Raw genomic sequence first — 17,480 nt, 5'->3', positions numbered from 1 at the left:
CTCAAAAAGAAATAAAAGAAAATTTGTTTGCCATGGATATAGGAAAAAAATGCATCCTTTATTGAAATTAAACCAAATGTTTATTCACCCTTACAAAAGATCACCTATTGTCCCGGGTATAGGCAAATAGAGATAGTTCAAATATTACTCTGAAAGATTCTATTAAACCACAGGTAATTCTTCCACCGACCAGCTGCTAGGCACGAACCCAGGTGGCAGAGGGCATATCCCGGATCTATCTCCGTTGTCAACATCTTCTGTGGTTATGGAATTGATGTTCAAATCTTATAGAGCAGCCTCTAAATCGAACGAGGTGGTCTCAAACACATAACCACCTGACTTGAATGTCTTGTAAAGAGGCGGGAATGACATAGGCTCCCGTTGAAGTTCGCCTCCAGTTAACCTGGCTAGTCTTCTTTCGCGGTTCTTCTGAACTTCCTTCCTCTTTTCATGGTAACTGGGCTAAAAACCGAGCCCAAACTAATCTAACTTTAAAACAGGGAGGACTGGATTTATCCTTCCTTGTAGTAACTTCCCAAACCCCCTTTCGATTTTAGCACCTCAGCCTAAGGTTTGCTTGATCTCTATCTTTGCGCATTCAGAGAGTCGGGGTCTTGGAATCTTCTTTCCTTCCGCCACGAATGTGGCATTCACAAATTATAAGGAGTGGAACGAGCACTCTACCGTTTACTCATCCACCTTGATGTATGGGGCCTCCATGGTCACACTTGCCACGATATCCTCCTTAGTATTGATAATTACCAAGGCCCGTCAATAACAAATTTAACCTTTTGATACAGCGTGGAGGGTACTGTATATGCGTGATGAATCCATGGCCTTCCCAAAAGACAACTATAGGACGGCATAATATCCATCATAAGGAATTCGACGTCATAGGTGGTAGGTCCGATGGTCAACGACACCTCGATCTTACCAATAACCTCTCTCTTGGTCCCATTAAATGCTCGGACCACGTTCTGACAGGCTCTCATATGAGAGGTATCTATTGGTAGCCTCTTCAACGTAACCAAAGGTATCACGTTCAGGGCTGAGCCGTTGTCGATTAAGACACTTGGTAAAGCGTGCCCCTTACAGTAGGTAGTAATATGTAACGCCTTTGTTCGGCCACTTCCTCCAGATGGAATCTCATCATCTGAAAACGAGATGAGATTATCAGCTTGAATATTGTTTACCAGTCGATCCATCTTGCTGACCGGTATGTCTTGTGGCACGAACGTTTGATTAAGGACTTTCAGCAATGCTTCTCGGTGTGCCTCCAAGTTTAAAAATAGCGCTAGCATTGAAGTACGCGTAGGTAAGTTATGGAGCCGTTCTACAATGTTGTACTCGCTGTGCTTCAAGATCTTGAGGAACTCTTTAGCTTCTTCATCCTTTATGGGTTCGTTGACAGCTAACAAATTTTCTTTAAATGGCTCAAGTGGTCTTTGTCCCACTTTGCCATCACATCTTTTAGAAGTACTTGCTTGGCATTCGTACTTCCATGGCACTTGTCGATTGTCCTCGTATTGAAAAGGCCGAGGTGCTGTGATCACCACCCTGGCTTGTGTTGTTGTTGTGTCTTCGCTTTAGGGGTAATTATCAGAGGACCACCCCTGCCAAATCTTCTGTCTGATGATTCTCCGGTGGCACAAACATCTGCTTCCAAAGAATCTTGAATTTCTTCGTAAAATTCCAGCTCTTTCCGGTCCATCATGAGCTGGACTATTGATATGAATTCTGGGCACTCTTGCACCTTATGCCCCTCTTCATTGTGGTAACAACAATGGTTACCATCTTCCATCCTTGTTACACGCGATTGGGGTGTAAGAAGCCCCACCTTTACCATTTGGCTTCATACCCAAGCCAAAGGAGCTTTAACTTCCGAAACACGAGTTTTGATTTTCTTGCCATTCTCGGTGGTGATTGCGTTGATTCCTGTCTCCTGATGATTAGGCAAGGGATTCTGGGCGATGTTCGGTGCTCCAGAGTTGAAATTAATCTATTTTTTGTTCCGCATTCGTTGTACAAGCCTCTTGAATGCGAGACAGTTCTCGATTGAATGCCCATGCACATATCCATGATATTCGCAGTGGGCGTTTTCGTCATACCACTTCGGATATGGGGGCTTTATCGGATCCATTGGGTAGGGTAATACTGCGTGAGTGTCGAAGAGTTGTTGATATAACTCTTTATAGATCATGGGAATGGGATCGAACTGCTCCCTTTCCCTTTCTCTCATTGGTTCTCTCTGAGATTGGTTAGAAGTACCAGATGGTACAACTGCAGTTGTTTTTGAACTTGAGATCGTAAAACTTTTACTAGCATTGTAGGTGTTGACATTGTTGATCTCGCGGTCCTTGTTCTTCACGGGAGGCTTTCTACTAGAGTCACCTCCTTCAATATTTCCTTGTTTTATGGCCAGTTCAACCATCTCACCAGCTATGACTAAATCTGAGAAACTTCCCGACGTGATTGCTACCAAATGCCTGAAGTAAGGTGCCTTCAGGGTTTGTACAAACAACGTTCTAGTTTCCTTTTCATCCAAGGGTGGATGAACTTGCACAGATAAATCCCTCCATCTCTGTGCGTACTGTCGAAAATTTTCGTTATGCTTCTTTTCCAGGCTCTGCAGCATAACTCTGTCTAGTCTCATATCATTGATATGTTTGTACTGCTCTAAGAAAGACTTGGCTAAGTCTTTCCACGTCTTGATATGAGTTCGGCTGAGCTGGTTGTACCACCGGATAGCTGAACCGGACAAGCTCTCCCGAAAGCAATGGATCAAGAGTTGGTCATTTCCCCCGTATCCTGTCATCTTCCGACAGAACATAGTGATATGGGCTAAAGGGCAGCTGTTCCCGTCGAACTTTTCAAACTAAGGAATTTTAAATTTAGGTGGAAGCACCAAATCGAGAACCAGACTCAGCTCCATTGTGTCCACACCATAATAATCATGGTCCCCTTGGACCATCTTCATTTGATCTTCTAACATCCGGATCTTCTCTTCCATCTTCTTTATCTTATTCTCTTCGTCAAAATCTGGGATAGGGCAATCGTCCGGATGATTGTCAAGATTTGCCACTGATACAGCTTTCCCTTTGGTGGTAGATGAGTCGCCTTGCAGTCCGGGTAAGATCCCAGATGAGACAACCACTTGTGGGGTCGGAGAAATGGTTACCTCCTCGGAAGCACCTGCTCCGGGTGCACTTGCTTGTGGCTGTAAACCAGACAACTTAGCCACGATTTGGTCAACTAAGGACTCCTGGCTTTTCTTAATGGACTCCATGGTACGTTGACAGTTCTGAGCCATTTTGTCCTCCAATTCTTTCTACAGTCTTGCCATGTTCTCCTCAATCTTGTCGATTCTGGCATCCATTTGTTTCTTTTTTTGCACGAGTGTTGTGAGGGTGATGCGTATCTAACGCTTGCGGTGGTAAGCTTGGTGTCTGAGACATGTTCTGTTAGTTAATACGAATGTAAAAACATGGAAAATATAAAATAAAAAAAAATGAAATAGAAAATGCAAGAAATGCAATGCATGATGTATGCAATTTAGAGGCATTTATCCAGAAAAGTTTCCATTATTATAAATAATCATTATTCAGACAAAAATGTTTTATCTTTTAAGAGACATAAAAACAAATTAAAGGTATATTCGGACTAAATCTTCTAGACCCCTAACGACTTCTAGTAGGTTGACAAGTCTTTCGCCTTCATCTGTCACTGGTTGAATGCCTTGTCAAACCACTCCTGCTTCCCTTGCCAGGCCGTGAAGATGACGAGCCGCCTTCTGTACTTGTTCCAGGAAATCTCGGATGGTTGTGTCTCTGGCCCTTACCCTTTGTTGCGCTTGTTCCCAACGAAAACGCCACTGTAAACCTCCATCGAAAGGCACTATCTAAAGCTCGTTCGCTTGCCTCCTGAATCCCTCTACAATAGCTTCTAACTCAGCTATTGTCTTGCCATCCTTTTCATGTTGTTTCTCTAAGTCCGCCACCCGGATTCTCAAGCGTTGGTTCTAATGTTGACTGTCTTCCAAGCGCCTTTGAGCAGTCTTCAGTTTTTCCTTCCAAACTCTTTCATCAGGCCCCTTGAATTTCTTTTTCAGACTGTGAGATTTGTCTTTCCAGTATTCAGAGGTTACTTTTAACTTGGAGTTATCCTTGACTTTATCTTGATAGCCTTTTCTTAAGTCTTCGAGCTCAAAACAGACTCTTTTCTATTCCCTTTCCAATTTGTCTGCTTTATCTTTCTATGAGTCGGCATCGAGCTTCCATTGATAATGTTCAGCTTCAAGTTCCTTAATCCTCTGCTTCAGTTCGTTTTTCACAACTTCAAACTCTGCCTTGGCTATCTCAAGTCCTGAAGGGACATGCATGAGATGTTCCTCCATGGTTCGGGTGTCTTCACAGTCTGGCACCAGGATGTTATTATTATTTCTTAGCCTTCGCCACTCCACATAATCTGGAGTAAGCATGTCTCTGGCAGCTACAACATCCATCCGGAATACTTTCTTCCATGAATCAGATGTTTCCTTGATCATCTTCTTATAGCTGTCACCGCTATACACAAACTCTGATTTAGCTAGTCTGCTTGTTGCTGGGACAAACTGACGTGCCCCATATTGTCTAAGTACTAACAATAGAGCATACCCAACTGCACCCCAAAGTCCGAGTAAGGTCATGGTATCAGAAACCCCACACCAGAAAAGAATGTCACTGAGGAACAACCAGGGGGATCTCTAGGTAATATCTCGGTCTTGAAGATGAGTGAAGACCTTCATCCATTTTTCCTTTGTAGCGCCTTCATGCCACTTCATAGTGATGAACTCTCCCAAAAGTGAATAGGTGGTACTAAACCGGCGGTAGGCAACCCCGTTAGTCTTCCAGAAGTGACTGTGAATCCAGACTTGAAGGAGCTGAACACACCCAGTGAACCTTCCTCCACCAGTTCTTCTGCAATGATTAAGGGACCGAAAGGTCTCGGCTAAGATGGCCGGTGCTGGGTTGACTCATCTTGGAAATCATTCAAATAGTTCCACCACGGCTGCGTCGATGCACCCCAAAGTCTTCGGAAAGATAACCAAACCGTACAGACCTAGAGCAAAAAGGTCTATAGTTTTCCATTCATCATGGTGGTTCTTCATTAGTTGCCTTATGTGAATCCACTCGATTCCTTCCCCGTTACCTTTGTGTCGGAGTCGATCAGTCACCTATTTTTCATCAACCCCTGCAATCTTAGCCAGTCCGTTCTTGAAGGGCTGACTCTTGACGTGTTTGATATATGCCCTCTCTAGTCTGATGCTTTCGCAGTGCAGCAGGGTAGTATACTCTTCGATAGTAGGCACCATGTCCTCCCGGTTAAAGATGAAGCAACTGTATCCTGGGCTCCAGAATTGAACCAAGGCTCTGATTAAGGGCTCGTCAAATTTAACATGAAGTAAGAGGGTAATATCACCATATCGTTGGCTGAACTTCTACTTTCTGTCATTCTTCCAACTATCCCAAATATTCTGCAGTTCTTGGATATCGTTCTGTTTCAGGCTGACAGAGGTGTAACTAACCAGCTCTGACACATAATTCCCCTGAAGACTGTCTCCTTTCTCTTTTTGAGTCTTCTCGGAACATAGTCGTGCCTCAGCGTTTTCAATCTCTTGTATTAAAACACCTTTGTCAGTTAATTCAGATTATTTTGTGTTTAATAAATGCTTTTTAAGGATCAATAGCCTCTTGTGATGATGCAAATGCTAGAAAACAAACACAAAGGAAAAAAGGTTAGTAAAATAAAAATAAATCAAATAAAAAATGACGAAAGAAAAAAAACAAAAACAAATAGTTAGGGTAAAAATGCCCTAGGTTTTGGAATGCGGTTTCGGAGTAGGCTCTAATTCTCCATGGTCTCCCGGTTTAGGTTCTTAAAAATGGTACCCGAGTTCCCCCTTGCCGGTGCCCCCTTGGGCTTGCCAGACCCTTAGTCCTAAACCCATCACAGGCCTGTGCGGACTAAGTTAAACTCGAGGGGGACACATTCCCTTATGCTCGCACGGTGAATAAATTCACACGAAGACATAAGGTATATGAATCCCGAACGCTACTTGCTAGGTCCGCACGGTGAATAAATTTACACGAAGGTGTCGCTTTTACCCCACTTAAAACAAGGTTTGGAGCTCGGGTTTAGAGCCTTAAGAAAAAACTTTGAAGGCTAAAATCATGAGAAAATGATTAGTACAACTATTTACCCGAAAACATAATCAAAAGTAAGTAAAAAGGATCGAAATATTACCTAAAAATTTAAACTTACCCTTTTCGTTAAAAAGACAACTGGAAATTACCTTAGCCTGACTCACTTACCTGTGTCCCCAGTGGAGTCGCCAAGCTGTCGGAACCGTCTTTCGGTTGGGCCCTGGAATTGGGCTTCGACTTGGATTAAACGAATTGGAGTCTCCACCGATCATTTATTTTAAAACAAATGGGTTAATCGGATACCCTATTTCTTACCTGATCTTCATCTTACCAAATATGTATCGGATTCGAGAGTCGGTTACAGTCAAGGAAGGGTTAGCACCCTTGAACTGCCCTTTCGGTACTATATAATTTCCAGTTGTCTTAAATTAAGAAAATTTTAATTTTAAATTTAAAGGTAAAATGACGATCCAAATTATTTACCTTTAACCGTTTTTGAAAACGTACCCTTTAAGAATCAAAGAAAAGTGTTAGAAAAACAAAGGTGACGACGATAAATTGAAAATGAAGAAAGTAAAACAAAGATAAAAATAAATAAATAAATAACTAACAACATATAAAATAAAATACAAAAAAGCAAACAACATGATTAACATTGAGATAGTGAAACTGAAATGAAAAATAAAGACAAAATAGAATAAGATAAATAAATAAACAAAGGTAAATAAATAAAATACGAAAAAATCAAATAATAAGAAATAAAAAATAAAAATAAAAGTAAAATAAACCGAGGGAAAAGAAGATAAAAACATATATATATATATATATTAGCTTGTAGAAAAGATATAAAGATATTAAGAAATAAAACAAAATACATGTGTGCATATACATATATAACAAATAAATAAAACAAATAAATAATAAAATACTAATAACACATATATACAAAAATAAAATAAAAAAACTAACAATACTATCAAATATATATAAATATTTAAAAAAAATAAAAAGAAAATTAAAATTAAAATCCAGAAAAAGGATTGAATTGAAAGAAAACCTCAATTGAGGGTCGAAATGAAAATGAAATTAGATTTAAAAATCGGATTTGGGGTCTAAAATAGAAGTTTTAAAAACAGTAGAGTCAAAAAGAGCGGTTTACCCCATTTAAAATGAAAACATGCGGATCCTTCCCAGGTCGGGTTGACACGCGGGTCACCGCGCGGGCTGAGTATAAAGCCCACAATTTTTTTTAACTTCATTTCTTCTTTCTTCGCACGAGAGCTCTCCTCTCCTTCTCTCATTCCCTCTCATCTGTTCATCAAGCAGGATGAACGCCGCTGCTGGTTCCCAGATTCCGACGATCCCTCCACCTCACCGCCGCCGTTGGTCGACGGCGACCGTCGTTCATCGACGACCAAACAAAAAAATGTAAGCTTTTTTTGAAATTTTTCGGCCCCCTGGTTTCAAAAATGAGTTTCGTTTTCTTAAAATCGTGCCTCGGGAGGCTAGCTCTGAGTAAGATCCTTCGACTGCCCCCTTCGTTCATCGGCAAAATCCCATTTTTCCTTTGTATTTTTGACTAAAAATCAAGACAAAAACAAAAGAAAGCCACAAGCAAGTTAAACCGAATCAAAGGTAAAAAGAAAATAAACCTTTTATTTCTTATGTTGTTGAACGATTACAAGACTTGTTCTTTATGTAGATGCTCTTTGATATCCTCGTACGTGATATTGTGTGTCCCTGTGTCGATTTTACATACGATATTTATAATAAAGATGCTATGCTATTTTTAGTTTGAGTTTTTTGAGTTCTAATCGAACTGTGACTCTTGTTGACGTTGGGTTCCTTGCGCCGAAGGATGCGAGGTTGTTCGAGGGTGTTGAGATTTCCGGCTGTGTGTGGCGTGAGGAGGTGTGGTACACGAGGGGTTTTCGACGGGTGAAGTGCGGCGCTGGAATGAGTGAAGGTTGAAACCCTAAAGTGGGGTCTATTATAAACCGTTGGATCTCATCTAGATCCAACGGTTGAGGCGCTTGGCGGCTGGGATAAGAGGGAGACGAGCTAGGGTTTCCAGAAACCCTATTCCTCTGCATGGTAGGCTACACTCCAGCGATTTGTTGGGCCTGCAAATGTATTTTTTATTTGTAAAATGGGCATGTATACCAAAAGTAAACTGTGAATACATATATGTATTATATAATATATTTTATAATATTATATAATATAATAATATGCATCGGATGAAATTAGGTGTCTTCAGCTTTGATACCAATTGTTGAGTTAATCGATTGACGAAATAGCCAAGAGGGGGGTGAATTGGTAATTAAAATTTTGGTGGAAGCTTTTGCAGAAAATGGAAAATATTTGCACAGCGATTTAGAGTGGTTCGACTTTCTCAACCAAAGTCTACGTCCACTACCTTAGCTATCCACACTAAGGATTTTCCAACAAATTCAATAATTTGTTCTTTCTTTTGATGACAAAGAGTAACCTTACAACTCCCTCAAGAATTATACCCCAAATTCTTGAGCACACTCTCTCCCAAAGAGAAATACACAAATTTTCAAACTTACAAGAAAAACCTCACAAGGTAAGATGTTTGCACAATTCTAGAACAAAGAAAGAACACTCAAGAATGATTCAATTGAGCACGATAAATATTCTTGAAAGCAAAAATGAATATTGAAGAAAATAGGCTTGAAAATGCTCAAACTTGAGGTTTGATGTTTTCTTTTTGATTCTCTCTTGATTCTTGATAATTTTTGTTAATCAATGGCTTCTGAGCTTATTTAAATACTCCTTGGATCACTTCTGAACGTTGGGGATCATTAGTGGACTTAATAGAGTCGTTAGTGTGTGAAAACAATTAATAAAATAGTTGGGAGCGTATGGTGCATCGATGCATAGGCTTTGTGCATTGGTACACTATGTGTAAAATTCAAATATTTCGATCGTTGGAAGACTTAGTGCATCAGTACACTAGGGTGTGCATCGATGCACAAATTTGCTTCGATGTTTCAAAAATAGCCAGGGTGCATCGATGCATGACATTTGCATTGGTGTACAAAATCAATTCAGTATTTTAATAAAATCCAGAGTGCATCAATGCATGGTTGTGCATCGGTGCATAAATTACATTCGAAATGGGTGTGCATCGATGCATTACATGAGTGCATCGGTACATCCCTACATAAAATTGATTTTTGGCTCATTTTTTGTTCGAAATACTTTGTGAAAATTGTTTCAAAAATATTTTAAGTATAAAACACAATTTTACACTTTAGTAAGGATTGAATTTGAACTTTGAAAGACTTGGAGTAATAATTTTGACATTTGAATAATTGTATAGAATATACTTAGAAAATCATTTGTAAAATCTTAAAATTCATTTATCGTTATTTGTTATATTGAAACATCAAAATGTTTTCAACATAGATCATTTTTTAACTCATTATCATCTGGAATCACTAGCCTCCCTTGATAATATAAGTTTCGATCAAACTTGATTTCATAATCTTTTATCTCTTTGTTCTTTACTTGTTGCAACTTCTTCAGAAATTTCTCATATTTTGATGCAATTCTTTAATTCGATCGAGCCATGATGGATTAAGAGTCAATTCCACACATATTGCATCATCTCCATTTAATGATAGTCTGGCATCTAAAGCTCGTAAGGCCGCAAACGTTTTTCGGCTTAAAGCATCTGCCACCACATTTGCTTTTCTAGGATGGAAATCAATTACTACATCATAGTCTTTCAGAAATTTCACCCATCTCCTTTTTCTTAAATTTAACTCTTTCTGAGTCATCAAATACTTCAAGCTCTTATGATCAGTATATAGATAACATCTTTCACCATACAAGTAGTGACGCTAGATCTTAAGAGCAAATACTACTACATCCATCTCCAGATCGTGCGTTGGATAATTCTTCTCATGCGGTTTTAATTATCTTGAAGCGTAAGCTACCACCTTGCCTTCTTGCATTAATACACATCCCAAGCCATTATGGGACGCATCACTATACACTATATTGTTCTTTCCAGATTCCGGTTGAACTAATACTGGAGATTCTGTCAAAATCTTCTTTAACATTTCAAAACTTTCTTGGCACTTCAGAGTCCAAACAAATTTTACATCTTTCCTCAACAACTTAGTTAAGGGTAAAGCTATTATCGAAAATATTTTAGTAAATCTTCGATAATAACTGGCTAATCCCAGAAAACTTCAAACTTTCGACACATTCTTTGGAATTTCCCACTCCATAATGGCTTTAATATTTTTGAGAATCCACTCGAATTCCTTCTGTAGAAACTACATGTCCAAGAAATGTTACTTTGTTCAACAAGAATTCACATTTAGATAATTTAGCATACAACTTCTTATCTCTTAAAATCTACAAACTATACTCAAATGTGTACTATGCTATTCTTTTGACTTCAAATACACCAAAATGTTGTCAATAAAATACTACTACAAACTGATCCAAATAGGGTTGAAATATTATGTTCATAAGATCCATGAAAGCAGCAGGTGTATTTGTAATTCCAAACAGGATCACGACAAACTCATAGTGACCATACCTCGTTCTAAATGTCGTCTTTGGAATATCTTTATCCTGAATCTTCAATTGATGATAACCAGAACGTAAATCAATCTTTGAGAACACTAAAGCTCCCTTTAATTGATCGAACAAATCATCAATTCGGGGGAGAGGATATTTGTTCTTAATGGCCACTCTATTGAGTTGCCTATAATCAATGCAGATACACATTGACCCATCTTTCTTTTTGATAAACAACACTGGGGCTCCCCAGGTCGAAACACTAGGTCTTATAAATCCTTTGTCCAACAACTCTTATAACTGTATCTTTAACTCTTGCAACTCCTTTGGAGCCATTCTGTGTGGTGCCATGGCAATAGGTGCAGTTCCAGACAATATTTCAATATGGAATTTCACTTCTCTGTCCGTAGGTAAACCCGACAATTCTATAGGAAATACATCTAAGAACTCTCTAACTATGAGAATTTCTTCAATCCCTTTCTCCTTGGTTATAACATCCAGCACGTTGGCAATAAAACCTTGACATCCCTATAATAGTAACTTCTTTGCGGACATTACTGATATTACAATCGCCAATGGATTTCATCCTTCACTAAATACAATAACTTCTACACCTTCTGAACTTCTCAACGTTACACTTTTCAGTCTACAATCGATATTAGCGTAATAACAATATAACCAATCCATTCCCAGTATCACTTCGAATTCGTCAAAAGGTAATTCCATCAGATTAGCAGGAAATTCAATTCCTTGTATCCGTATAGGACACACTCGACACACTCTATTTACCCGAGCACTGTGCCCTAATGGATTATCATTGGTCTTGATATTATACACTCGAGCAATGGAGCGTATCTCCTGTTGAACAGAGGACTCCGACTGACTTCTTCCTCTACCTCTAACCCTTACTCTCTGAGTTATAGAAACAGATCTCTCCGGCTGTGTAGGTTCACCGACTATCATTGGACAATCCCAGATAAAATGTCTGGTGTCTCCACACTTGAAACAACCTCCAAAAATTATTCTACAAATTCCCGGATGATTCCTTCCACAATGTGACACGATCTAGTTTGGTTTTGGTTAGATCTTCCAATTCCAGATCCCATTGATTATGTTTATCATCCCCTCATCAGATTTGATCCTCTCGCAGAGGATGCCACTGACTCTGATCTAGCTTGAGGTCAAGAACCAGTATCTCGGCCCCATTTCGATGGTGTATAACTCAATGAAGCACCAGTTCTTTTAGATGGCTGAGCTCTTTGATCTTCAAACCCTTCATTCTGAGTTCTTTCCAGAGCTTTGGCATGGTTTACCACCTCTTGAAATGAGGACAAGTTCAACATAATTAGCATTTCTTTCAATCTCGGACCAAGTCTTCCATAAACCATTCACAAATATCCTTCTCTGTAAAAATAAGTTCGGCAGCAAAGTGACTCAGCTTGTTGAATTCACACTCATATTCATACACTGTATGATTTCATTGCTTCATATTCATAAACTCTTGCTTCATCTGTCGAATAAACTAATCTCATATGTACTTATATTTGAATTCTTCTAAAAACAAGGACCAATTTACCTGATCACTAGTCATTATCAGTATAACATTGGTCCACCAAATTCTTACTTGCCTTCGGAGTAAGGAGACCGCTCCATCTAATTTCTCCACATCAGAACAGTGGAGTCCATCTAACATGATCTTCACATCATTGAGCCAAAGGTCTGCAACAACATGACTTTCGTCGACTTCGCCTTTAAATTCTAGAGCTCCCAAACTTTTCAACTCCTTTGCAACATTCATTCTTTGAGTTGAAGAGGCAGGAGGTTGGAAACATGTCAGGACAGTGTCTAACGTCCTGAAGAAAATATCTTGATCACCTACAAGCATTCCAGAAGTTATATGTTCTTCACCTTGCCTGGCAAGGGCAGGTGAATTACTACTCTCAGCGGGTCTATCGTCTCCCGCTTCACTTCTAGAACTATTATGTCCGGACATCTATAAAAACATAACCATATCGTTCTATTAGCAAAATAACATACTCATTACTCTTACCAGATCATAATTTTTCACATTTAAGTTGTCATGTACACCTATAAAGACACTCTAGACTTCGATTTAAGCCTAGAATCGGCTAAACCATAGCTCTGATACCATTAAATGTCACACACCTAACTCGTATCTGACCCGGATACAAATATGATGTGTCACATTGACTCTTCAAAATATTTACTTTTACAAAATCTCATATAATTTAAAATTTTAGTAAAAACATAGTACAATAATTTACATAGATTCTATCCAGATGTTTACAAAATCGATCAGAGCATTTATAACTTTAAACTATAATTACATGCCAACATAGTTACTATAACAAAAGAACATATTGTTGTAAATCAGTTATGATCTGATCGCTTTAAAGGATATGCTGCCTTTCTAGACCTTAACTCTGGTCTTCTTTCTTCTTGGTACCTACGTGTAAATCACTTACACGCTAAGTCATAGACTTAACGAGGCATAATAGAATATATAACAATGAATTCATGAAACATGCACTCTTACCATTTGATCATGACATTACAACTTGCATGTATCTACTAAACGATAACATATATGATCATGTCATGCATATATGAAACTCATTTGTCTATACAAGTTTCACTTCAATTTGTCTTTGGATTGCCCATGTACATTATTGAGAACAGGAGGTACTTGAGTACACTGAGGTTGTGCACAAATACTGCCACCATAGCTCGAATAAATTCCCACTAGGGGAACTTAACCCTTGTCCCGAAGGACCACTTTATCCCGACGATCACTATGTCCTGTAGGACCACTTTATCCCGAAGGATCACTGTGTCCCGTAGGACCAATTTTAACCCTCAACTCTTGGCATGCCAATTATACCTACAGCTCTCACAGTATATGACATGGGCTTAATATGGATACATTTCTCATTTTCATATCTAACTTATCACTTCTCATATAAACATTTCATTCACTTCACTTATACACATATGATCACTTTACTTATTTCACATGCTTGAATTTGTTCTCTTATGATTGTATACATCACATATCATATCATATGAAATCATGTAAGACTTATGCAAATACTCACTATAATCATATAATATGCATGTCTATAAAAAAGGAAATCATGAAATCAAATAGAGGAATAGACTTATCACAAGTCTTCTTTCCATAAAACCATATCTATACTAATATGATATGCACTCACCTTAGGCTTGCTTGATTTGAATCGATTCTAGAACTTATCTCTTTCTCGATCGTTTCTAATTCCTCGATTATTCCTAAATAGAGTTACGTTCACTATCTACATAATCATACATTGCTACATATCAATATTCCAAATAGCATACTCTAATATTTCGTTTCTTAAACTAAAGGAAAAATCTATTTTAAATTTCCATTTGAAAAGGTATCGGTACACCCTATAGGGTATCGATACATCCCTTAATTGGTGTATCGGTACACTGCCTATGTATCGATACACAAATTACATTCAAAAATTTTCATTTCAAGAGGGGTATCGATACACTACCTGTGTATCGATACACTTATTGTATTCGATGATTTTTCATTCAAGGGGGTATCGATACCTATTAAATGTGTACTGATTCACTTTGCCCAGAAATCACTTTTTAAGTTAAAATATTCATCATTCTCAGCTTAAATTCTTTATGTTTCATTTCCTTTCATATTCTTAACTCAAGTATACATACTTAAACCAATTTATACTCATTTATCACATCTTAAACCTCAACATCCCATCATCTGTATGAAATTAAATAATCATACCAAATTTCCAACATGTTCTAAATCCAATTCGAACATTTCATACTCCTTAAGTAAGTTGATAACAAGTCAATTCCAGACTCAAACTTTATTTATTAACCTTTTTTCAGGAATTCATTTAGAAACTCATTCTCTTTAATCTTTCATAATTTCTTCATCTTTTGATTTTAAGACAACTTAAGCTTTCCTTAAGCTTAAGTATCACCTAAGGATCAAAACCCACACTTAAAATCAACAAATAATCAACTAACTAGAAAACTCACCTTTCTCCGCCTCTCTCGTATGAAGGAAGAAGAAGAAGAAAACTCTGGAAGCATGTTTTGCTTTCCTTCACTTCCACGTGGTTTCTCATCTTATAAAGGGAAATAAAAATCTTTCTTGACAAATGACCATTTTGCCCTTCCATTCATCTTTCTTTTCAATTTAATCCTACACCAAAATTTCCATATAAATCCCTAAACTTTTCAATAATTTTTACTTTAGTCACTAAATTCTAAAGTTTTATAATTTAGTCACTAACCCGTTATTGAAGATGTTATAGGTGGCCCATTCTGATGCCTTTGAGCCAGCTCTGAGTCCCAATAATGTAAGTTATAAAATAGAAACAATGAACAAATTAAGTATATCAAGTGTTCTAGAACCACCATCGGTAAATGCAACCAGATCCCAAGAAGTGACTGTCCAAAAAAAGAGAGTAAGTGAATGGCTTTGGACTCTGCACCGAATAGGTAACTTATGTTTTTTGCATTTTAAAGCATTTTCCCCTTTTTGTACTCCGTTTGATGGATTTTGTTTATTTGTTTTTCTTCTTAGCTGACAGGATTTGTGTTTTCTCAGTTATTGATGTGGTCAGAACAGATAGTCATCTTGATTTCTATAAGGATACAAGAAACTTAGCTAGAATATCTGATATTCTGGCTGTTTATGCATGGGTTGATCCTACAACTGGTTATTGTCAAGGTTTTAGCCTTCTGCTTGTAACATGTTTTGCTGACTTTTATTATTGCGATTTATTTGGTGCAATGCTGTGAATGATCCAACTTCAATTCTTGAGTTTTAAACATCTAATGCTAAATGTTTTGCTTGGATGTTGATCTTAGGTATGAGTGACATGTTGTCTCTTTTTGTTGTGCTCTTTGAGGATAATGCAGATGCATTTTGGTGCTTTGAGATGCTCATTAGGATAATGGTAATTTAAACTTGGTGACTATTTCAATGTTGATCATTTATGTTTTTAATACTTACACCTCTTTTCCATACGTCTCCAGCGTGAAAATTTTAAAGATTGACGGGCCAACTGGAGTGATGCAGCAACTCCATGCACTGTGGCATATTTTGGAATTCACAGACGGGGAAATTTTTGAACATCTCTAATATATAGGTGTTGAAAGCCTTCATTTTGCTTTCATATACTGCTTGTTTTGTTTCGGCGAGAGCTATCATTCAATAAGTCTCTTCGTATGTGGGAGGTCTGTTCCCTTAGTCTCATTTGATGCTATCATACTATCACTGGTACTACCATGTTATAATATATATTGGAAACAATAATGCATTGTGGTAAAATTTGAATGGGCATAATAGTCACCTCACCAGGTCAAGCACAAGGTTAACAAATGTAAGGTGGAAAGCTTCTAGCACTAATTTTGTTGCCTATTTAGAGCTTCGCTGCAACTATTGTCTTCTTTATTTCACTCTTGATTGAGCCATATTTCTGGAATTTTTTGTCCCTTTTTCACCATTACGGTTCCATGAGGAGCCCTGCCTATTTTGATCAGTGATGCTTTTTTACCTAGTTAACTCAAACCCTGGACTGATGGTATTTATAGATGAAGGTCCTGAAACCAACTTGTGGGGTTTGACTTTTGACTACTGCATTCTATGAGGGTGCTTTTACAATATAATGTTAAAAAAATAAGGCCTCTGGGAATTACTGAAAATTTCCAACAGATTTCCCTTTGCTCTAAAAATTGACAGAGATCACCGCTAACCTATTTATAGAGTGTGTAATGCATGTTATTGATTTTCATTTTAATTAAGTCTCAAGATCTTGATTTGCTCCACTTCATTTTATGTCAAGTTCAAGTTTACGATGTCTGAGGTGCGGTTGATGAGCATGGTTTCTTTGAAACAGAGTATTATCCTATTAAGGAAGTTGAGAAAAGAAATTGTATATCTCTAGAGTTTCTCATGATAAGCATGAAACTAAATTTTACTTTTCCATATTCTCTTTTTTTTGGGGGGGAGGGGTGAGATTGGCACTAAGAATATCAACCTCAATATAGATGATGTGGCAGCTGATTTTGATGAATCTACCACCTGCAATTTAGAGGACATCTGTCTAGATGCATTGATTGTACAGCTTCCTAGGGACTCTGGGGAAGAAATCAGAGAAGAAAACCCAGAAAATGGAGATGATGGCGTAAAGGGTGGCCTACAATCAAAACATTCAAGCTCTTTGTCAGCATCAGATCGTTTTCGTGGTTTGACAAAGTTTTTTGGATAAAAATTATACTCCAGTTACGTGGTGTTGTCTCATCAGCTAGGAAAGGAGATGAAAATTTGCCTGTATTTTGTGTAGCTGCTATTCTTATCATGAACCACCAAAAAATCATCAAGCAAACCCGTTCAATTGATGACATGATAAAGGTAAGTCCCTTAAAATTATTAAGTTCTACCATCATCATCTATCTTTACACACATGCACACCTTTGAGTATCCATTCTATTCACAACCCCTCTCAAGTAGGACTTATTAAATTTATCCAAAGTGGAACTTGTTCTTTTTCTACCCTTAAGATGCATTATTATTATTTTGCCCTTCTGTAAAAAAGGTTGAAGAGTACTATTGTTATCTTCTACCAGATAGAAAGAAACTTGGAAAACATGCCTGATAGATATGACGTTGATCAAACTTCAAAGTGA

At 37.9% G+C, this 17,480-nt stretch overlaps 1 pseudogene; it reads left to right on the top strand.

The window, feature by feature from the left end:
* LOC120176558 overlaps positions 1-16,052 on the top strand; it is a 45,640-nt pseudogene extending 29,588 nt beyond the window's left edge.
* Positions 16,053-17,480: the final 1,428 nt, after the last annotated feature.

Source organism: Hibiscus syriacus, unplaced genomic scaffold (genome assembly GCF_006381635.1).
Source record: "Hibiscus syriacus cultivar Baekdansim isolate YM2019G1 unplaced genomic scaffold, ASM638163v2 tig00003398_pilon, whole genome shotgun sequence".
Taxonomy (NCBI): domain Eukaryota; kingdom Viridiplantae; phylum Streptophyta; class Magnoliopsida; order Malvales; family Malvaceae; genus Hibiscus; species Hibiscus syriacus.
The sequence above is the reverse complement of the archived record's forward strand: the minus strand, read 5'-3'. Positions and strand labels throughout refer to the sequence as shown.